At 34.6% G+C, this 24,567-nt stretch overlaps 1 long non-coding RNA gene and 1 pseudogene across 2 annotated transcripts in view; both read right to left on the reverse strand.

The window, feature by feature from the left end:
• The window catches only part of LOC309643557, a 295,925-nt gene that overhangs the window by 57,703 nt on the left and 213,655 nt on the right, over positions 1 to 24,567 (reverse strand). The gene's annotated exons all lie outside the window — the stretch shown is intronic.
• On the reverse strand, positions 9,841 to 23,561 carry LOC309643538 (ubiquitin-ribosomal protein eS31 fusion protein pseudogene; annotated as a pseudogene). Its single transcript has one exon. The product of its transcript is annotated as a ubiquitin-ribosomal protein eS31 fusion protein pseudogene (transcript).

The following is a 24,567-nucleotide window of genomic DNA, read 5'->3' on the forward strand; positions in this document are numbered from 1 at the left end:
CAACCATTACTATATAAGTATAAAGTACTTGATAATTCTGTCATTTTTGCTGTGGGTAATTGGAAAAAGCAGAGTTATAGTAAAAAAAGGCAAAAAACTTGTGACAATAATTCAGGTAAGAAGTAAGATTTGGACTTGGGTTTGTAATTTTGTTGAGCAAATGGAAAAAATAACAACAACAACACACATACACACAGGAGAAAATCTAGACCTTTTTATGAAGGGAGATATCCAGAACTTGATAACATATTTAATTTTAAAAGAAAAGGAGAGAATTAGAAACACAGTTTGAGATTATACATTTTAGAGATTGAGAGAGAGTGTATTCATATGTTTATACATGAGTGCAAGAGAGACAAGACAATGCGTTTTTTTAAAACAAATCAAAGCATCTGAACAACTTCACCATCAGTGAAAATCATATCAAAGTAGAAATAAAGACAAGCGAAGCTTCTCTATCTGTCTTTGAATAGCAATATGAAATTAAGAGTGAGATAATTTCCTATACACGGAAGCTTTTCTGCTTTGAAATTTACTCATACACTCAGATATGTTAGAAAGGTAATGCACTCTGTAATGTGGTCTTTAAAATGCACAGTGTGACTGTCATGGTTTAAACATAACGTTTAGTTGCAATATCACCCCAAATTTTCCTAGCAGGGAGAACCAAGGCAAACCACCACTTTTGACTCCACATGTATTCCAGATACAGAAAAATGGATATATTGGCTTCTTTTGTGCTCTCCTTGCTGCATGCCTTTACAAGCAGTAAAACTGTGTGGATGGAGATTTCAGCTCACAGAGAGGCTTCCAGAGGAAAGCGGCAGGAGTTAGCAACTCACAGGGCAACCTGGATTGCAAATGGAACCCAGCAGTCATCATGCTGAAGAGGGTGGGTGTAGATTAGAAGGTAGGATGTAGTTATTTTAAGGAGTAAACTCCAAGTGTCTGAACTCCCATGAGGGAAACAGAAAGCCTATGAATAGTGGGCATTCTAGGAAAGAAAAATTTGGCTTTTCAAATAGTTGTTCTTCAAAAGGTTATTGATAGGTTTCCAAGACTTAATAAGGAGTTATTTTACAGTTTTCTATCACTGTAACTGTTATGATCTTCAACAAATCACTTACTCTCTCTGTGCCTCAGATTCTTTCTCTGCAAAATGGAGATAATGCCTAAAGATCAGAGAGTAAGTCAGCAGATCACCTGAGGTCCCTCCTCACTTTAGGTTGTATAGTTCTATGATTCACAAAGGCCTCTATGTGGTGCACAAAGGCCAATAACTATAATGATTCTCCCTTATAATTCTGTTAAAATAGTGGCCAGCTACCTCCTACCTGTTTTAACACCATTCTGGATTCTCAGCTAGCCCTGCAATTTAAGAAATCCTCGATCAGTAATGGCTAGGAATTAAGTACCTATCTCTTAGGGTGTTATGAGAATTGAATGTATTAATGGATTAAAGTTCTTAACCCACTGCTTGACACACAGTAACTATTCAGTAAGTATTAGTGTTGGTGGGTGTACTGATAGTCATCATTCAAACGGTCTTTGCACTAATGGTGTTATCAGCCTTTCTGCTGATCCACTCCAATGTAATACACTAATTCTCTGATACCAGTAATAAGTGCCATAGATTTCTTGTGACCAAGTTCCTACTGTGCATTATTATTCTATATCTTGATTTTCTTTTCTCCCTTGGTCTCATTTCTTGTGCTTGATCCTAAGTTTGACTCACCAGTTCTTCTAGGAAAAAAAGATCTATGCAAGAGCTCTAAGGAGTGTGGTGTGGTTGGATTCTTGATTTCTGCTTTGACCTTCTTGATGAGGGTGATCACCTGGACTCCTACTGGCTTCAGTTTGTAACCCCATGTTCTGCTGTACCCTCTGTTGCCTCCAGGGCACCATCAATCTCGCTACACCTGGCTAGTTCTTATGGTCTCCAGTGAAGCTGATAATAGATCACACTTTCTTCCTAATTTTTGAAAAATTTAGAAAAGAAGAGATAAGAGAAGTCAGAATACCACCTTTTATATGGTTGATGTTGGACAGTGTGGGTTTCAGTAAGAGACAAATGAACTTCCTAACATAGAACCTCAGAATTAAGCAAGACCAGATGGGGATAGCTGACTCTGGAGGAAATGAGATTGAAGAGGAAAACAATGAGGGGCTGAGCCCCGGATGCCCCAAAAGTGTCAGTAGACAGAGATTAGAAATGATCTTATAGGGAAATATCCCTCCTTGGGGAAACCAGAAGTGGCTCTCTCATGATTGTCTGTACTTTCCTCTGTGAAGGGTGATCTCTAAACCTTGGCCATGTTTGGACTAAATCCTTTAATAGTTATTAAGACTCTCTATATTTTATTTGGGGTAGCAGTAGGGGAGTAATGTAAGCCCTCTATAAAGCCTTTACTTTTTATGGAGTCCTATACTAGGGTAAATGGAATACAAGTTTGTGCTCATAATATAAATTTAGCAAACATAATATTTGGTGTTAATTAAAAAGAGACTCTGGAGAGAGATGTTGAAAGCGCAACATTCTCCCTTAAGACAAAATAAAAGACATTTATTTTTTTTTAAAAATAGGCTTATATGAGTTTGTATGTAAACGCAGGAGATAAAGAAAATAATTTTCTGGGTAATGGGCATTAATTTACTATTTGTCAGATTTCCCTATGTTATGATCATCTCCTTTAAAATGTAACCCAGGGTATCACTTATGCTGCGTATTTTTCACAGTGCTATGTCCTCTAAGAACTTCTCTTTTTCATTGTATAAGATAGTGCCCAGGTCATCATCAAGCACTTTCAGGATATGAATTCATTAAAATATTTTAACAAGGATGAAAAATATTTCATTTTGAAGTGTGTTCTAAGGGTTCCATAGGGACTGGCAGCAAACAATAAATTAACAGAAAAGGAACTTAACATAACGTCAAGCACTAAAACAATGCAAATAAATTACATTGGTTTCATCTTTAGTAATTATGAATTAGAAAAATAGAATAGGAAACCTGACAGGACTTGCTTTTCTTTCTTGTGGTGGTGGTGGTGGTGTGTGTGTGTGTGTGTGTGTGTGTATGTCTCACTTTAAAAAGGTGAAGGTGAACTCTGTTCCTGCAACTATATTCTTTTATGCACATTTACAGGCATTCCAATGTTCCAGAGATGTTTCAGAGGCATACAGGACTCTTGCTGACCTACAGCAATAATAATAGGTAGCCTTCACTGGGCGCTTGCCCTAAGAAAAACATGTGCTAAGCAGTTTGCATTTAATCTTTCAGCTATTCTATAACATAGGTACTATTATTATCACCCCTTTATAAAATAACTTAAAAAAATAAGCTTAAAGAGGTTAGGTATCTTTTCAAGAACACACCACCAGAAAGAGTCAAAGATAGGATTTTCAACTCTTGTTTGTCTGGCTCCTTAGCCATCCTCTAAGCCAGTGGATTCCAAATTATTCACCAGGGCATAAGTAAATAGATACACTAAGGAGTGGATAGAAAACATTAAGAAACATACTTTTTAATTTATCTTATCCTTTAAATTTTTATTTTTGTGTACGTTTTAGAAAACAAACGACATTATAGTAAAGTGTTATATAGAGATATTTATAAAGTATATACATAAATTTTGTGTTTAAGCTCAATTTTTGTTATATTTTTATTTTATTGATATGGATATATGATAAATGTTACAAGGAGAGTGGCTCTAAATGATCAGGTGTATTTGCAGGAGTAACAGAATAAGTATTTGAGGTCTACCTTATCTCTTTCTTTTTTTTTTTTAACATCTTTATTGTAGTATAATTGCTTTACAATGGTTTGTTTCTGCTTTATAACAAAGTAAATCAGCTATAGATATACATATATCCCCATATCTCCTCCCTCTTGCATTTCCCTCCCACCCTCCCTATCCCACCCCTCTAGGTGGTCACAAAGCACCAAGCTGATCTCCCTGTGCCATGTGGCTGCTTCCCACTAGATATCTATTTTACATCTGGTGGTGTATATATGTCCATGCCACTCTCACTTCGTCCCAGCTTACTCTACGCACTCCCTGTGTCCTCAAGTCCATTCTCTACATCTGCGTCTTTATTCCTGTCCGGCCCCTAGGTTCTTCAGAAACATATTTTTTCTTTTTTTTAGATTCCATATATATGTGTTAGCATACGGTATTTGTTTTTCTCTTTCTGACTTACTTCAACTCTGTATGACAGACCCTAGGTCCATCGAGCTCACTACAAATAACTCAATTTCATTTGTTTTTATGACTGAGTAATATTCCATTGTATATATGTGCCACATCTTCTTTATCCATTCATCTGTTGATGGACACTTAGGTTGCTTCCATGTCCTGGCTATTGTAAACAGAGCTACAATGAACATTGTGGCACATGACTCTTTTTGAATTATGGTTTTCTCAGGGTATATGCCCAGTAGTGGGATTGCTGGGTCGTATGGTAATTCTATTTTTAGTTTTTTAAGGAACCTCCATACTGTTCTCCATAGTGGCTGTATCAATTTACATTCCCACCAACAGTGCAAGAGGGTTCCCTTTTCACCACACCCTCTCCAGCATTTATTCTTTGTAGATTTTTTGATGATGGCCATTCTGACTGGTGTGAGGGGATACCTCATTGTAGTTTTGACTTGCAATTCTCTAATGATTAGTGATGTTGAGCATCTTTTCATGCGTTTGTTAGCAATCTGTATGTCTTCTTTGGAGAAATGTCTATTTAGGTCTTCTGCCCATTTTTGGATAGGGTTGTTTGTTTTTTTGTTATTGAGCTGCATGAGCTGCTTGTAAATTTTGGAGATTAATCCCTTGTCAGTTGCTTCATTTGCAAATATCTTCTCCCATTCTAAGGGGTGTCTTTTCGTCTTGCTTATGGTTTCCTTTGCTGTGCAAAAGCTTTTAAGTTTCATTAGGTCCCATTTGTTTATTTTTGTCTTTATTTCCATTTCTCTAGGAGGTGGGTCAAAAGGAACTTGCTGTGATTTAAGTCCTAGAGTGTTCTGCCTATGTTTATCTCTAAGAGTTTTATAGTGTCTGGACTTATATTTAGGTCTTTGATCCATTTTCAGTTTATTTTTGTGTATGGTGTTAGGGAGTGTTCTAATTTCATTCTTTTACATGTAGCTGTTCAGTTTTCCCAGCACCACTTATTGAAGAGGCTGTCTTTTCTCCATGGTGTATTCTTGCCTCCTTTATCAAAAATAAGGTAACCATATGTGCATGGGTTTATCTCTGGGCTTTTTATCGTGTTCCATTGATCTATATTTCTGTTTTTGTGCCAGTACCATACTGTCTTGATTACTGTAGCTTTGTAGAATAGTCTGAAGTCCAGAAGCCTGATTCCTCCAGCTCCGTTTTTCTTTCTTGGGGTTGCTTTGGCTATTCAGGGTCTTTTGTGTTTCCATACAAATTGTGGAGTTTTTTGTTCTAGTTCTGTGAAAAATGCCATTGGTAGTTTGATAGGGATTGCACTGAACCTGTAGATTGCTTTGGGTATTATAGTCATTTTCATAATGTTGATCCTTCCAATCCAAGAACATGATATATCTCTCCATCTGTTTGTATCATCTTTAATTTCTTTCATCAGTGTCTTATAGTTTTCTGCATACAGGTCTTTTTCTCCTTAGGTAGGTTTATTCCTAGGTATTGCATTCTTTTTGTTGCAATGGTAAATGGGAGTGTTTCCTTAAATTCTCCGTCAGATGATCAAGTGAGGTTTATCCCAGGAATGCAAAGATTCTTCAATATATGCAAATCAATCAATGTGATAAACCATATTAACAAATTGAAGGAGAAAAACCATATGATCATCTCAATAGATGCAGAAAAAACTTTCAACAAAATTCAACACCCATTTATGATAAAAACCCTCCAGAAAGTAGGCATAGAGGGAACTTACCTCAACATACTAAAGGCCATATACGACAAACCCACAGCCCACATTGTTTTCAATGGTGAAAAACTGAAACCATTTCCTCTAAGATCAGGAACAAGACAAGGTTGTCTACTCTCATTACTATTATTCAACATAGTTTTGGAAGTTTTATCCACAGCAATCAGAGAAGAATAAGAAATAAAAGGAATCCAAATTGGAAAATAAGAAGTAAAGCTGTCACTGTTTGCAGATGACATGGTACTATACATAGAGAATCCTAAAGATACTACCAGAAAACTAGTAGAGCTAATCAATCAATTTGGTAAAGTAGCAGGATATAAAATTAATGCACAGAAATCTCTTGCATTCCTATACACTAATGATGAAATACCCTACCTCTTTCTGACATCCTCACTCACTCATTCACTTTCACTTCTCCTCATCGTCATTCACTTTCTGACACCCTCACTTCCTTAATCTCTAGGCAGCCAGTATCCTCATGCTATGTGCCAGACATCTACATATGACTTTGGTCTCCCATAACAGCCTCCCTTCAAGTTCAGGTTTTCCCCTCTTGCACTATCTCCTCTAACTCAATCATTAGGCTTGCCCTTCTCTCAATGCTGCTGCCTGGATCTCAGTGTAAAACAAACAAATGATTCATTAATGTGATCACATAGATTACTGAAAAGTAATGACATGACTTCTCTAGGATATCTATATTTAAAGGTGAGGTCTTTCACATCAAATAAAACTTTTAAAATGAAGAGTGGAGGGAAAATTCATTCTTTATCCTTATATCTTTACCCAAAGATATGGATTATCAATTACTTGGAATATGTCAAGGACTTTAGGAATGCATGTTTTTGAGTGTTTTTTTCACTTTGCAACATTGGTGAAATTCTACAAAGCACACATTTTTAACATGACATTAAATTTATTTTTCCTTTAAACGAGGGGTTATCCTGGATGCTGTCTTCCCTCTTATTCACCTTTTCTCCAATGACTAACTTTTATACTTTGCATGTGAAATTTGATAATTTCTGTGTGAAACATAATAATGTATTTAACATAAAAAATTTCAAACTTGCCACAGAATCAATGAAGAATATTCTTAGCCATATCTTTTGCATGGCAGGAATTAGCTTCCAATCATTAAGAGTCTTAGAAAAAAAGACCTACAGTCTCTTTGAAATAGCGATGCTATGTCAGTTTGTATTAGTTGTGAAAATGATCACCAGCTGAAATGAAAACAACAGCTAGATATTTGATATATTTTGGTTCTTGTGAGTCCTCTTTACTTAGAAATCCACCTCTCTGGAGGCATATTGAAGATACACCAGTCAAGGCAAAATTTTTCTACCTTGTCTATAGAGGAAGAGAGCAGAAGAAAACAATGGACACTATGAAAAAAGTTTATAAAGAATGTGAGTGGATTCAGTTTAGATCTGGCAGGAATGTTAAATTATGTGCAAACTTTGATTTCAATGTAATTCTACTTATTTTCTTTATGGAAGAGGAACATGTTCACTGCCATGCTTTCAGATGGCATCAGTGTTACACTGATTCATCTCAGCAAGCACTTTATCCCAGCACTCTAGATAGCATAGACAGAGGAGGCTCAAAGAACTCACAAAACATTCCCACATGAGGCTGTCCTCAATCCAAAAAGTCTATACTGTGGTATGTCGGAAAGTTAGACTATAGAGTCAAGCATAGAAATTAACACCTAGTCTTGGGATGAAAGCAACACAGAAGTTGAGATGTTGAATATTGTGCATTAAGTACACATAATGAATATGTGGTGAATTACACTAGAAACCTATTTCAAAATTCAACTGATGTATCAAGGTTTGTCTGTATGAAAATATAAACTACATTAATCCTGTAGGTACATTAAAGCTATTTCATCTTTTCTTCCTCTACTTCTTCAAAAAGATCAAGTTATTCTCTCAACAGACTGAAAGCATAGAAACTTTATTCTGACATTTTCATATTTTTATTACTTTAAAACTTAAAACATTGATATTTAAGTCTATTAATTTTATGACTTAAAAGAGATAGACAAATTTTAACTAACTTCAGTTCTTTACAGAATAATTCCTCCTTTTTGATATATCATTTATCATTAAAAGAACAGTTTGGATGTGTGTGTTTGTATGTATTACATGTTCTGCTAGATAAACTGGAGTTGAAGAAAAAATCTTTCTGTAGCCAGTCTAACAAAAATGGATTTTTCTGTATTTATTTACTGAATGAGAGGTTAATTATCTCCATTTTCACATGCTGCAATTTAATTTATTAAATTCTGTGTTGAGCACAAGTTTGTAGCCACATTATTTTATACTATCATCCTGTTTGTTGCAACTTTTTCCTGCCACTAAATATATTATATGCAAAAGAAGAGTGATCCTTCTCCTAATTTATTGATGTGTTGTTGGTACAGGCACATAAATAAAAAACAAACTTTGAAAATACAGAAACACATTGGAAGAATACTGAAGAACCAATTGTAAATGGAAATCATCAGAACTTGTTATTGGGATGAACATTATTTTTTTATAAAAATTTGTTTTTATTTATTAAATTTGCATGTGAATCAGATTTATAAAATTAGACTTTATATAAGAGAATAAAGAGAGTGCAAGCAACACTATAACTTCAGAACATAAGTTATTCTATACTTTTGATTTTGAAATAAACCCATGAACCCATTTCACATAGACTCAGATTTAAATGTTACGACAGAAAGCTTAAAAAGTTTTTCACTCAAGAAAATGAAATCATTAAAATGCATTTTCCCAAAGTAAGAGACAGAACTGGTTTACAGTAGACATTTTAAGATGGGTTTCCTTTTTGTGGTCTTCTGCCTTGGGGAAAAAATGGAATAGCTAGAATATAAAGGTAAAGGTTCTTCAGACCTTTATAAAATTAATCTCTACCAATTAAAGGCAAACCTGCCATATTATCTCAATGGGAGGTAGTAATATATTTACTTTTATAAACCAGTAAAGAACACTACTGATCTTTTATGAATTTAAGTTAGTTTACTTAAAATGATAGTTTCTTTACTATTAGTGAATGAATATTGATACATTATTATTAAATAAGTCCGTACTTGATTCAGGTTTCCTTTATTTTTACTTAATGTTCTTTTCCTGACATTTATGTTTAGTTGTCTTGTCTCTTTAGACTCCTCAAGGCTGTCACAGTTTCTCAGACTTTTTTGTTTTTGATGACCTTGACTGTTTTGAGAAGTACTGGCCAGATATTCTATATAAGAGCCCTCTATTGGAATTTGTCTGATGTTTTTCTCGTGATTAGACTGAGTTTATCAGTTTTTGAGAAGACGACCAAAAAGCTAAAGTACCATTTTCATTACATCATATTAAGGGTGCATACTATTAAACATGATTTTTTACTGCTAATGTTGACCCTGATCATCTTGTTGAAGTAATGCTTTTCAGGTGTCTCCATCATAAAGTTATTCTCTTTTTATCCTCCTTCCATACTGTACTCTTTAGAAGGAAGCTGCAATGCCCAAAGCATACTTAAGGACAGAGAAGTCATACTCTTCTTCCTTTAGGTTAGAATAGCTGCACAAATTATTTGGAATACTTCTACATGGCATATTTGTCTCTTCTCTCAGGTTTATTTATTTATTCAATTATTTGTTTATATCAATATGGACTCATGGACATTTGTTTTATGCCTTGGTATACAATCCAAATAATCCAATACTACTTTATTTATTGTTGTTTCAACTTTTTCTGGTTTTGTCCATTGAGAGTTCTTTCAGATAGCTCCTGTGTCCCTTTGACTTTCACCCATTGATGTGTTTTATTATTATTTTTGAGTATTTTCTTACTTTCTAGCACTATAATATCTTTGACGTTCATATTATATAATTTGTACCCCAGTCTTAGAATCAGTCATTTCTCCAAGAAGTTTTTTTTTTTATTACTTCATGTCTTTTATTAACCAATATACAATTACTTGTCTATGGTTTGTTGAAACAATAGGTCAGACAATATTTGACGCAATAATGTCTGTCAAAGTGGCTGGCCATAAAAACTCCAGCACTACATTCATCTGAAGGGCACACCTGACGAAGGCAACTGATTTTACCATTCTCATCCACCTTATAGTACTTCAGGACAGCCAGCTTAACATTCTTTCTCTTATGCCTGTTCTTCTTGGGAGTGGTGTAAGACTTCTTCCTTTTCTTAGCACCACCATGAAGTCTCACTACAAGATGAAGAGTAGACTCCTTTTGAATGTTGTAGTCAGACAAAGTACGTCCATCTTCCAGTTGCTTGCCAGCAAAGATCAGTCTTTGCTGGTCAGGAGGAATTCCTTCCTTGTCCTGGCTCTTGGCCTTTACATTTTTCTATTGCATCCGAGGGTTCAACCTCGAGAGTGATGGCCATCCCTGTCAGGGTCGTCAAGAAAATCTGCATATTGGTGGAGGTGCCACCACAGATGGTGGATCCGAAAGGGAAGTTCTTTTTTTAAATTGGAGAATGGCATTAAAAATCAAACACTGGATGCTAGATGTGCTTGTTGTTGCTGGGTTTTCTTTGCTGTTAGGCCATTTTCACTGACAAAGCAAGGAAGTACATGTGTGTTTACTAGCCCATGTATATACATGTATCCATAAATATTTTTATATGTAACTATCTGTATCTATATTAAGCTAAATATGAGTTTACACTGATGTCTCCAACTCTAATCTATTACCATATGGATGATTCTTGCCTCTTCTCCTTGTTTATTTGTAAGTTCTCATTTGTACAAGTAACCTGGCTCCTACCACCTGCCATCTATTTACTTAATTGTTTGAATTCCAGTATACATATATAGCAGTATCAGAACTGTTAACCCATATCCCACTGGAAAAAACTTCACCAACTAAAGAACAGTACTTGTGTGCAATTCCTTTTACCTTTAGTCTCACAGATCTCACTCATTTCCAGTTACTTAGGTCGGTGCCTTTTCTCCCCATTCCCTTCAGTAAAGTTGTTTCATATATTTGTAATACAGTTACATTGTTTGTCATACTCTGAATTTTTCCTGGGATTTACCCAACCTCCTAAATATTTTTTAATTGCATTCATTAAACTTCACTTTGCAAAGTTCTGTGGATTTTGACAAATGGATAATGTCATATAATAACATTATAGTATCATACAGAATAGTTTCACCATACTGAAACTATTTATATATATTATAAATATTTTACCACATTGAAAAAAAAATCATTGTGCATCACCTATTCAAATCTCATGCCCTTGTTTTGAACTCTCAGCATCACTCATCTTTTTATTCTATAGTTTTGCCTTTTCCAGAATGTCATTTAGTTGGAAACACACAATATATACCATTTTGCATATTGACTGCTGACACTTAGCAATACGCATTTTAGGTTCATCCATGTCATTTTGTGGCTTGATAGCTCATTTCTTTTTGCTGATGAAAAATTGTCCATTGTATGGCTATACCACAGTTTGTTTACCTATTCACCTGTTAAAGGACATCTTGGTTCCTTCCAGGTTTGGCTATTGTGAATGAGGCAGCTATAAGCATAAGCTACAGGGTTTTGTGTGGACATGAGTTTTAGAACAGTTTAAATACCCAGAAGTGTGACTGCTGGATCATATAGCAAGATTATGTTTAACTTTGCAAGAAACTACCAAACTCTCTTCGAGTGGCCATACATTTTGTACCCCTACCAGCAATGAATAAGAGTTTCTCTTGCTCCACAACCTCACCATCAACTATTATTATCAGTTTTTTTTGGATTTTAACCATTCTAATAGGTATGTACTGGGATCTTATTGTTGCCTTTTTTTTATTGGAGTATAGTTGCTTTACAATATTGTGTTAGTCTATACTGTACAGCAAAGTGAATCAGCTAGACGTATACATACATCCCCTCTTTTTTGGATTTCCTTCTCATTTAGGTCACTACAGAGCATTGAGTAGAGTTCCCTGTGCTATACAGAAGGTTCTCATCAGTTATCTATTTTATACATAGTATCAATAGTGTATATATGTCAATCCCAATCTCCCAATTCAGCCCACCCTTCTCCTTTCCCCCTTGGTATCCATAAGTTTGTTCTTTAAGTCTGTGTCTGGAGACATGGATGGACCTAGAGACTGCCATACAGAGTGAAATAAGTCAGAAAGAGAAAAACAAATATCGTATATTAATGTATATATGTGGAATCTGAAAAAACTGGTATAGACGATCTTATTGTTGTCTTAATTTGAGGCTTTCTAATTATAAATGATGTTGAGCCTTATTTGTCATATGCTTATTTGTCATCTGCATATCTTGTTTGGTGAGGTGTCTGTTCAAATATTGCCCATTTTTAAAGAAATGGATTGTCTATATTCTTACTGTTGAGCTTTAAGAGTTCTTTGTTTATTTTGGATAACAATCCTATATCTGATACATGTTTGTCAAAGCTTTTTTTCCCCCCAGTCTGTGGCTTGTCTTTCCAGTCTCTTAACAGCATCTTTTTCAGAGAAGTTGCTATTTTAGTGAAGCCCAACTTAACAGTTTTTTCCTTCATTGATTATGCTTTTGTCTTTTACGTAAAAACTTATTGAGATACCATTCCACACGTTCACTAGGTGGCTATAATAATAATATTAGAAAAAAATGAAAAATGACAAGTAAAAATGGTGCTGCCACTGTAGAAATAGTTTGCCCATCCCTTGAAAAGTTATACACAGAATTTCATATGACCTAGCAATTTTACTTCTAAGCATAAACTCAAAAGAACTGAAAATAGGTACTGAAACAAATTCTTGCACATGACTGTTTATAGTAGCATTATTCGCAATGTCCATTAACAGATGAATGAATAAACAAAAGTGTCATATTCATACAATGGAATATTATTCAGTTAAAAAAAATGAAGTACTAATACATCCTGCAACATGGATTATTGAAAACATGATAAGTGAAAGAAGCCAAATATTAAAGATGACATATTGTATAATTCCATTTGTACAAAATATCCCAAATAGGTAAATCAGGAGAAACCAAAAGCAAATTAGTGGTTGCAGGTGAATGAGGAGTGACAGCTTAACCTCTAAAGGGTTTCCTTTTGGGGTGATTAAAATATTTTGGAACTAGATAGAAATGATGGTTGCACAACATTGTGAATGTACTAAGTGCTTCTGAACTGTACACTTTAAAATGGTTAATCTTATGTCATGTGAATTTTGTCTCAAAAAAACGACAAGAAGAAAAAAAAACTCATTGCCATTTCCAAGGTCACCTAGTTATTCTCTTATGTTTTCTTCTAGAAATTTTATAGTTTTGTCTATTTTTATTAGTGTTTTAAACAAAAAGATTTTTTAAAATAATAATAAATGTTCCAATCTAAATATATATTTTAGAGCAGCGGTCCCCAACCTTTTTGGCACCAAGGACCAGTTTCGTGGAAGACAATTTTTCTACGGACGGTGGGGGGGATGGTTTAGGTGGTAATGCGAGCTATGGTTCAGGCGCTAATGCAAGTGATGGGGAGCAGCAGATGAAGCTTCACTTGCCCGCCTGCCGCTCACCTCCTGCTGTGCGGCCCAGTTCCTAACAGGCTGCAGATCGGTACCGGTCCACGGCCCAGGGGTTGGGGACCCCTGTTTTAGAGTATATATATTTAGAGTATATATTTTCTTAGTTACCTAATAATGTAGTTTTGTACATTCTTTTTTAAACAACTTAATGCAATTAGAATTTAATAAAATGTATTTTTATATATTAATTTTACCTTTCTACATTCTTCATTTATTCTAATATATCCATGTTTGTTTGTATAATAAATAATTTCTAAAGTCTTTAAATAAAAGGTAAGCTTATTGGGCAATGTATGGAATAAAAACAAGAAACTAGTTATTTTATGATGCCTATTATAAATTAAAATATACAGAAATGGAAGTTTTTTGATTGCCATAATGAAAGGCAAGTTTAACTAGCATGTGTTGATTTAAAATATTTACACCTCTTTATATTTCCCTAATTATTGGGTCTGCATGACAAGCATACAAAATTAAAATTCTAATAAATTACAAAGAAAATTTTATTATCAAACCAATTCAAAATAATATGTTTTCCAGTTTGTCCTCTTTGAAATAGAAAAGAACATTATAAATGTGCAATACATGTTCAGAGAGATCAAACCAGAATTTACATTTTACTTTACATTAAGAACCTGAAAATTAATACTAGGAGGCTGGAGCCACCCTCAGTTGTGGTATTAATAAGTCATTATGAATTAGTTTAAATATTTCTTATCCTTTAGTCACATTTTTCATCCTTAATATTGAATATAGATCTTTGAATCATCTAAAATGTTATATTTTATTGTTTGGATTACACAACTAAGTTCATTAAAGTTAGGAAAGGAAATAACCAAATAAAAGTGACTCAAAACAAAGAGCATGAAGGCATTAGTAATATCATCAGAGTGACCTTCTTTACTGAATTCTAGCTAGAACTGGCAGCCCTTCACTAGAATGTGATAGCTAGGCCATTGGGTAACTTTTTCCACTGAATAAGGAAATATTTTCCACTGAATATTTTATATGACAGTGGGATAATTGGGGTATTAGTATATTTGGTTCAATGCCTGCCAAATTTTTCAGAAGCCATGAAGATATTAAGTTAGTTAATTAAAATAATATGTTTCGGGTGATATAAGAAAGATACATTGTGTAAAGAAGGCTGTTTCATCATGTACAGGGGACAAAATATTTGGAGGAGAATAAAGATAATTTTATTAAGAATGCATATGAATGGCTACAGTAGCTTCAACAATAGGAATAAGTGCATCCAGCTATATCTGAAATCCTTAGAAATAAAGATCTCAGAATACCTTAGATTTTCCAGACTTATTTTCTATATAGAGTTTGAAGCACTTTCTGGCATGTTGGGCCTGATAAGAGTCTCACATAGCTCTTTGGCACATGCTGTTCTTGACACAAATCATATACCATGACCTACGAGAAACCTCAGCTTTGCTTGCTTCCTTTTCCTTGCTAAGGTCTGAATAGTGAATACACAATGTTTTAGAAGGTATTCATTCTGATCTGACAAAAATAGGAAATCGTCTTCCTGTGTTACTCCCTATGTTGTTCCTTGGCATACTTACCTCATATCATAAGCTCATGATAAGAACTTAAAATGTGATCAAATCCATAATGTTCATATCTTACTTTGAATAGCATTCATTTCTGTTTCTAACACATGCCCTATTCTTGCTCCAAATTCTCAAAAACTGCTGAGGTCTGAGAGAGCCAATAGGTATCACTCTTCTTCTGCTTCTTGATTTTTAGAATAGATGAAGTCACAGAAAGAGACCATTTTCCTTAGGAAGAAGTTCCCACTCCCACCACCACATGTGGTACTTAGATTGGCCTGACTTAGCTGGATCTAATGTGATGACTTCAATTTGGGCACTCAGGCATTTCTTAGGCTGAAAGACCACCTGACAATCCAATAATGCAGACTAATCTCTCACAAGGCAGCACAAGGCAAAAGGTTCAGAAGCAGCAATGACTAATCCAGACACTTAAAGTTAGGAGTGATTACTAGCTCCCTATTTGGGTTGATTACCCACCAGCCTAGCTCAGCTTTACTGAATAAGTAGGACTGAGAAAAAGAAAGATTGTACACCACACACAGCCATAATGTCAAATTTAAAGTGGGTCACCTCCCTTGCTGAATAAATTGAATAAATAACACAATCATGACTCTGAATCTCACACTTTGACATGTGTAAGCAATAATGAACTAAGTTTTGCATGCATCTACTAGAGGAAAGAAGTAGAGATTTTTGCAAGCCAGGCATCTGTAGCAGGTGTGTCAATGGAACCTACTTCCTGTTTCTAATACAGCTGCACATGTTTCTGGCAGGCAGCTTGAATTTGTGCCCCTCAACCTCAGTGATTTCATTTGCTTGGCTCTAGATTCTGGCATGTCTATGCATAAATTGTCAACTTTATTAAAGCTATAAAAGGCCTGAGTGTTAACATCAAGCATGCAGATGCAGTGCTCCCTTAGCCAAGCACACTTCCTGGACCACCACAATAGTGCAGCTGCAACCATTGTGAGCCATTAGCAGTGACATTCTGTAAATCTTAATCTATTAAACAGTGGCACCGTCATGAGTTGATACAAGGTAAAAACTTGCTATTTTAGTTAGCTAGTGGGTAGATCTCTATAAATATGCTATTTTTTCCCTTAGAGTTTAAGTTATATATTTGAAGTCAAAATATTATTTATAAAAATGGATAATTTGTAATTGCTAATTTAGCAATAATTTGGTGAATTTTTTGTTAGCCTGTCTTTTGATATCTCAAAGTGTTTTACTTGAAAAGTGGAAAATTATTTTGAAGTCAGAACTTCTATTTCATCTGCTTCTAATGATACAGAGATCTGTTATCCTTGAAGGCAAAATTTGTGGGTCCTCTTTGTCTTTTTGGTTCCTGAAAATTGATTCACATTTCTTCAGGTCATTCTGTTGAACAGTGCCATGAAGAATAGAGTCAGTCAAGATACAGTAAATTAATATCACTTAATTATAATTTAAATACCAAAAGATCAGTGTCAGACTTTGATAAGTAAAGAAGAAATAAGCCAAACATGACCATAATACTAATTTATTTCAAGTATTTAAAAAACTGGTGTTAAGATGACTGAAAAACAATATTATTGGCCTGAGTGAATAAACCTTCATAAATTTAGAAGTCATTAACACAGAGACATTTAATATATTAACTGAATATCAAAAAGATCTATTATTAGGGCATCCTTCCCAAAACTATTTCTTTTTAACCTGGTATGTGTTACTTATGTACTATGCCCAGGGGATACAATGGTAAAGAAAATATATGGTATCTGTCCTCCCTCCTGGAACTTGTATTTAGTCTTATAGTCTACCATGGTTACTAAGTGAACTTTGAAATTCATAGAATGCCATTTCTCTAAATATGATTATAGTCATAACTCTCTAAATCAGTAGGGATTTTATTTATTTTTAAGTTTTCCATTGCTGCTATAACAAATTACACAAATTTAGTGGCACAAAACACTAATCTTATAGTTCTGGAGGTCAGAAGTCCTAAAATCAAGGTTTCAACACGCTATTCTCCTACTGGACGCTCAAGGGAAGAAGCTATTTCCTTGCCTTTTGCAGCTTCTAGAGAAAGCCTACATTCCTTGTTCCTTGGCTTGTGATCTCCTTTCTCCATTTTCAAAGTCAGAAGCAGGACAGTATCTTTAAATGCCTCTCTTTCTCACCTCAGCTTCTATTGTCACATCTTCTTTTCTAACTTTGACCCTCCTGCCTTCACTTATAAGTACCTTTTGTGATTACATTGGTTTCACCAGGATAATTCAGAAGAGTCTCCTGATCTTGAAATCCTCAACTTAGTCACAACTGGAAAGTCCCTTTTGCCAGGTAAGGTAACATATTTGCAGGTTCCAGGGATGAGGATGTAGACATCTTTGAAGAGCTATTACTTTGCCTATCACAAACTCTTTACATTAGGGTGACCCATTCATTATCATAGTTGATAATCTATTATATATTAGCACAACATGTGGATGAAAAGTCGAGTTACCTAAATATTTTTCTTAAATATCTCACAGCCTGAAAATTTTTGGAATAACCTGGATGATGGACTCAAGTTAAAAATTTTTTTTCTTGCAAGTTGACTGCTACGTCTATATTTACATATATTTATCTCCATGGAACTTTATAGCTTTTGTCCTGAAATGGTAAGAAAAATCATTGATGTCTCCCAACCTTATTCTTTAATTTTCACAATTCATTACCATGATGTATGAATGTGCCATTTATTTGCTTTTTTACCTGGCTCCTTTTTCTAGGTAGCTGAGTAAGAATATAAGGAAAGTGAATTACATTGATTTCATTAATACTAGAGAAATCAAATTTAAGTTAATTATTTTAATTGTCTCTACCTGTGATGGTTAACTTTCTGTGTCAACTTGGATGGGTCACAGTGTCCAGATATTTGGTCAGATGTTATTCTACATGTTTCTGTGAGGATGTTTTGGAGATGTTAAGGAGATTTACATTTAAATTGATGGACTTTTGGAAAAACAGATTGCCCTCCATAATGTGAATAGACGTCTAAAGAAAACCAATTAGTTGATGGCTTGAGTAGAACAAAAGGCTGACCTCTTGTGAGAAAGAGGAATTTCTGCAGCAGGAATTTCTGCAGCAGACTGCATTTGGACTTGAATTGAATGTTTTTCCTGAGTCTCCAGCCTGCTGGCCTCCCCTATTAGATTTTGAATTTGCCAAGCATCCCCAGTTGTGTGAGCCAACTCTTTCTTTTTTTTAAAGGTGTAGGCTTATTTATTTTATTTATTTTTGGTTGTGTTGGGTCTTCGTTTCTGTGCGAGGGCTTTCTCTAGTTGGGGCAAGTGGGGGTCACTCTTCATCGCGGTGCGTGGCCTCTCACTATCGCGGCCTCTCTTGTTGCAGAGCACAGGCTCCAGACGCACAGGCTCAGTAATTGTGGCTCACGGGCCTAGTTGCTCCGCGGCATGTGGGATCTTCCCAAACCAGGGCTTGAACCCGTGTCCCCTGCATTGGCAGGCAGATTCTCAACCACTGTGCCACCAGGGAAGCCCCTGAGCCAACTCTTTAGAATAAATCTCTTTCTACATATATACACATCCTACTGGTTCTATTCTTTGGGGAACCTTAACATCCTACCTAAGATTAAAGTTATCTGCAGTTTGAGGTAACCAGTTTAAATTCTTAAAATAACATATTAGAGTTATATCTTAGTAGTTATCTATTGCTGCATAACTAATTATGCCAAAACATAGCAATAAACATTACTGTCATACATTTTCTGTGGGTTCAGAATCTGGCAGTAGCTTAGCTGGCTGTTTCTCATTTAGAGTCTTTCATAAAACTGCAACCAGGTGTCATGTTAGTCAAGGCTGCAATCATTTGAGGTTTGACTGGGACTGGAGGTTCAGAAACTAAGTTCACTCACATGGCTATGGCTGGAAGCTTCAATTCCTTGCTGCTTGGGCCTCACCATATAATTGCCTAACATTTGTCAGCTGGCTTCTCTCAGGGCATGTGGTCTAAGAGATAGAAAGCAAAACTATGATAATTTATATGGCCTAGTATTCTAGTCACATACTGTCACCATCGAGTAGTTATTCTTTAAAAGTGAGTCACTCAGCCCAGTCCACACTCAAAGAGGGGGGACTACATACGGGTGTAAATATCTAAAGGGTAGGAATCTTTGGGACCATATTGGATGCCAGCTACCAATATTTCTGGAGGAGTAAAGGGCTTTGAAATGTTTAATACTTATGCCCTATGGTTTAAACGATAATGAACAGGGGTTGGCAAGCTACATCTTGGGAGTCAAATCCATCCCAAGGCTTATATTTTTATGGCCTTTGAACTTAGAATGTTTTTTCACATTGTTAGAGGATTAAAAAAAAAAAAAAAAAAGAAAGACTATGTGACAGTGACCATATGTGATTAGAAAAGCTTAAAACATTTACCATCTGGTTCTTTATAGAAAACTCTGTCAATCCCTGGTTGTCAGGAACAATATTTGAGGCAATATCAGTATCATCACAGTTATCTGAAATCAGTTAAGCAAATATGAATTTGCTAACTATATTATCTTAGGCCTACATTTTGTTTTCATTTATACGAGCCAGCAATAAACTTTTGTAATTACTGTTGTAGTTTTTTTGTTGTTTTTAAAATTTTTTGTAATATCAACTCACATTAGTAATTAAAGAGACTGTTGTCAACTCAAAAATGAAACCATTCTCTTTTAGGAAGCGCTTGGTATCAAATTCACACTAAATTTCACTATTTCTTCAGCAAAGCCAACTCAAGAGTGGAATAAGCACAAAAGAACCATAACTAATACTGCTCTCAATGCATCAGAATTCCTTATATACAGATCAGTCGCTCCCCCTGGCCTCTACCACTCTCCTTTTGGGGCTACTATGTTCATAGAGTCTTTTTGTGTTTGTTTTTCAGAATGACCATTACGCTGTGGATCAGTATTGCAGAAACCAATTTTTACTCCAAAGAGGTTTATTCCTATTGATCCTAGAAGTTCTACTATATGAGATATTTCTCCACAGTATGGAAACATAAAGTCAAAACATATTTACTAAAAACTATATGTTAAATATATTTTATGTACTGTGGGGATCACAAAGAAATAAAAGGCTGTCACAGTGTAATTCATAGGCCAGTGGGGGAGCAAACCTTTGCAAATGTAAAATTGGCTAACAAACAAGCCAGTATGAGTGAAGTGCTAAGTCAGTGCTACATAGATGAAAGGTATAGAAAACATGTCCAGACGAATCTCCTACACTTTAAAAGTAGGTCACTGTGTGATATTTGAGCTTATGGTCATGCTAGAATTTTGTTAAATACATGAAGGCTGGACTTATCTTTTGGACAGAAGTAGGGGAATAAAAACTCAGTATTTGATTTTGCCTTATTCACCATTAATATTTCCTTTAGCACCAACAGCCAGGGATGACTAAGAATTCAACTGTCCCAAACCTATTTCCAGAAAGCACCTGTTAATTATTCATAACATAAAAATCAAAGATAAGAGTTACTGCTGTGATGATACCATGAATATTTTCATATTTTCATCATCCTTAAACAGCTGTCCAGCTAACATAATGTAACTGAACTGGTGAGAAATTAAACCTCTAATTGTTGCAGATGCTATGGATGAAGCCATCAGAGACTATCAGATGGAATGAAACAAATGATTATTTTAAAATGATTTTGTGTGTGTGTGTTTAATTACTCAATTTTAATTCCTATATTCATTGATAATTGTGCCTATGTTGAATACTTCCCTAAAACATTAAACCAAACACTATTCAGGCTTTTAAAAATTGTGTTTCTTTGTTTTTCTTTTTTTAAGTAAGCAAATTTATTTGGTTTCCTAAGGTAGGGCTCCTCTGTATATTTGATGCATGTGCTTTTGTGAAACTGAACATCAGAAAGGAGCAAGGAGGTTGTTAGAAATAAAACTTTTTTCCATCCCCTCCAAAATTAGTTAACCTTCCTGCTCACCTTATCAAAGCAATAATCTGATACATATGAAATTAAATTGGTATAAGTATAAATGTAGATTTGCAGGTCTGCCTGAAATTTCTATCTGATTTGAACATTGGAAATGCTTCTTTGAAAGGTAGATTTGTTTGTGGTCTTCTTAGGAGAAAATCTAATGTCATACATTTATTTCAGGCAGGAATAATTTTCTGAAAAGAACATTGAAGAACTAAAGGCATGATGAAGTATTCAGTTCTAAAAGTTCCCAGACAATTTGAAAATGTCAAGACATGCATTATTCTGTTTATATTAAACAACCTGTCAGCCCAGCACATTTGTGAAAAATAACAGTGGTTATTTGTTTGCTATTTCCAATGTCTCTTCATTTAACTCAAAATGTCCCTCCCCCAACCAGAGCGTGCATTAAAAAAAGTTCTTTAAAACCATATAGTATCTTCTAGTCACTTAACACCATTACTAATGTTTAAACTTGAAGAGAGCTAGTGATATTGCCCTTACTATAGACTGAATGTTTGTGTTCTACCAAAATTCATATGTTGAAATTTAATGCCCAATGTGATGTTATTTGTAGTGAAACCTCTGGGAGGTGATTTGGTCATGAGGGCGCAGCCCACATAAATGGGATTAGCATCCTTATAAAAGAGACCCCAGACAGCTCCCTCACCCCTTTTTCCAACACCTTAATCTTGGACTTCCAGCCTCCCAGGCCAAGAGAAAAAAATTTCTGTTTTTTATATGCCACCCAGTCTTGGTAGTTTTTTTATAAGCAGACTGAATGGACTAAGACAGCAATGTAACTCAAAAAGTAGTCAATAAATGTAGACTATGAATAGAAAGTAATATCACAAAAAAGAAGATTAATCTAAAGAGAAAATGGTCTCCATATGACACATAGGGTCTAATTTTGGTACTGTGAATGTACACATACTAGTTATATTAAAAATACTTAATCTAATTCATCTAATAACCTTTCATAATAATACACATTGTCTTATTTCAGCTGAACCCGTGGGTGTAATTTTCAATTAAGATGTCTTGAGAGTTAAACTTTAGTTAAGACATCATGCTAGGTAGACACTATGGAGGAAACAGAGAAGGGGCTCTTTAAGACATGGTGCCCGGCTTGTCAAGCTGAAATCACTAGGAAACTGAAGAAAATAGAAAGAAATCAAAATAAAAGCCAAGATAGCTGCCAGCATATAAAGGCGGGAGGAGTTAGATCTGTGATGTTCCTGAGAATTGAGATTAAAATGAATGAGGATATAAGGTCAGAAACTGGATTTTCAGAAACATCTGTGCATCATGAAACATATGATGTCTTTCACTTCTCTTAATGGATAGTGAATATTCTGAAATATCCCCCAGGTAAAAATTAACCCTATGAAAATGGGTAAAATATAACCAATAGACTTTTACGAACATAGCTATATTCACAAAAAAGTAAGGGAAGTACATAAGGACTGTCTTAGTCCATTTGGGCTGCTATAACCGAAGCACCACAAGCTTAGTGGCTTGAAGAACAAGCATTCATTTTTCTCAGTTCTGGAGGCTGGAAAATCCAAAATCATGGCACAAGTCTGGTAAGGGCCAGCTTCTTATTGACCACCAATGTCTTACATGGCTAAAAGGGCAACGGACCCCTCTGGAGCCTCTATGATAAGGGCACTAATCCCATCAAAATAAAAGAGGGAGACGGAAATGGAACCCAGAATGCTAATTTGATTCTAAAGGGTTGATTCTGTAGTTGTCCAATGACTTCCACTTATTCCAGGAAATGAAGAAACTATAGAGCCATGGGTTTACTGTCTGTTTTGAGTCAGAATTTTGGCCTGAGCTAGGAGGAAGGCTGAGCTGCAGCTCCCAAGTAAAGCCAAGATCATGGAAGCTGCATACTCAGTGAAAAACAAACTAAAGAATAAAATTTAAATTCATATTTGCAAAGCAGAAATAGAGTCACAGATGTAGAAAACAAACAATGTTATCAAGGGGGTAAGTGGGGGGGGGAATTGGGAGATTGGGATTGACATACATACAATACTATGTATAAAATAGATAACTAATGAGAACCTACTGTATAGCACAGGGAACTCTACTCAATGCTCTGTGGTGAACTAAATGGGAAGGAAATCTAAAAAAGAGTGGATATATATAAACCTATAACTGATTCACTTTGCTGTACAGCAGAAAATAACACAACATTGTAAATCAACCGTACTCCAATAAAAATTAACAGAAACAAGAATAAAATTTAAAATAAAGTCTTTCCCCCAGCAAAGGGAGATTATAAAAATCTTTCTGTTAAAGTTTTTTTTTTTTTAAATAATCTCCTCAAAGAGGTCTTGAGAATGAATTTACACTATTTGTGATGATTCAAGCTGAGAATTGAAACTAAAATGGTCATAAATTGTTGGTAATCTAGGGACTCTGGCAGAAGTAATACAAAACCTTTCCAGAGGAATATATCCTCAAACAAGGCTAGGAATATTCCTCAGAGAAACTTGACTGCTGGTGAGAGCAGTTATTGGAGTTATTGATTTAAAAATTTATAAAATTATTTATAAAATTATTATGAAAACGAAAAGAAAAAGCTAAAATTTGGAAATTTTTAAAATACCTCAAATAAACCTAAATTCAAAGAAAATCATACTTGAAATAATAAAATATTCAGAGCTATACAAAAATGAAAATGGTATCTAACAAACTAGTGAGATGAAGCTTATTTGGCAAGTAATGGTAAGTGTATAGCTATATATTTCTATTAGAAGATCAAAGCCCCAAAATTAAGATGATAAATGAGCAATAAAAATAGATTAAAAAATTTAAGAAATACAAAGAATGATAAAGATAAAAGCCTAAAGTAATATGTGAATAATAATGTTATTCAATGAAAATATATTGAATAACAACACTAAAAATAATAACAGTAATAGTAACTAGCATTTATAAAGCTGTTACTATTTGCCAGGTACCACTTTCATTTTTATTAATTCATTTAATAAACCACAACATGTAGACTACAGTTAATATTACAGTTTAAAATTAGGAAAACAAAAACAGTAGAGAACTTTCTGAGGTTTACTTGTAAAACAATTAGTAAAATATATGAACCACTGCTGAAGTTAATCAAGAAAAAAACAGAGGGTACAAATACATAACATTAAGATAAAAATGGAAAGTGTAACTTTTAGTGCCAATATTAAAATAATTATGCATATACTTTGAATAATGTTATGCCAATAAATTGGCAAAATAACATGAAATAGATTTTTTTAAAACTAAAATCTATCAAGCTGACACAAAAGAAAGATAAAATCTGAGTAAATTAATAGTCATTTAAAAAAATTATCTTGGTAGTACTTAAAAATCCAACCACAAATAGTTCTGTCAAGCCTGTATAATTTCACAGATGATTTCTGCCAAACTTTCATGGAAAATAGAATTTCAGTCTTACCTAAATCTTTCTAAATAATATAAAATGAGGAGTTCATTTTCTGAGGCCCATATAACCTTGATATCCAAAACAAACTAGGGCAGTATAAAA

Source organism: Balaenoptera physalus (genome assembly GCF_965194825.1).
Source record: "Balaenoptera physalus genome assembly, chromosome: 15".
NCBI classification, from domain to species: domain Eukaryota; kingdom Metazoa; phylum Chordata; class Mammalia; order Artiodactyla; family Balaenopteridae; genus Balaenoptera; species Balaenoptera physalus.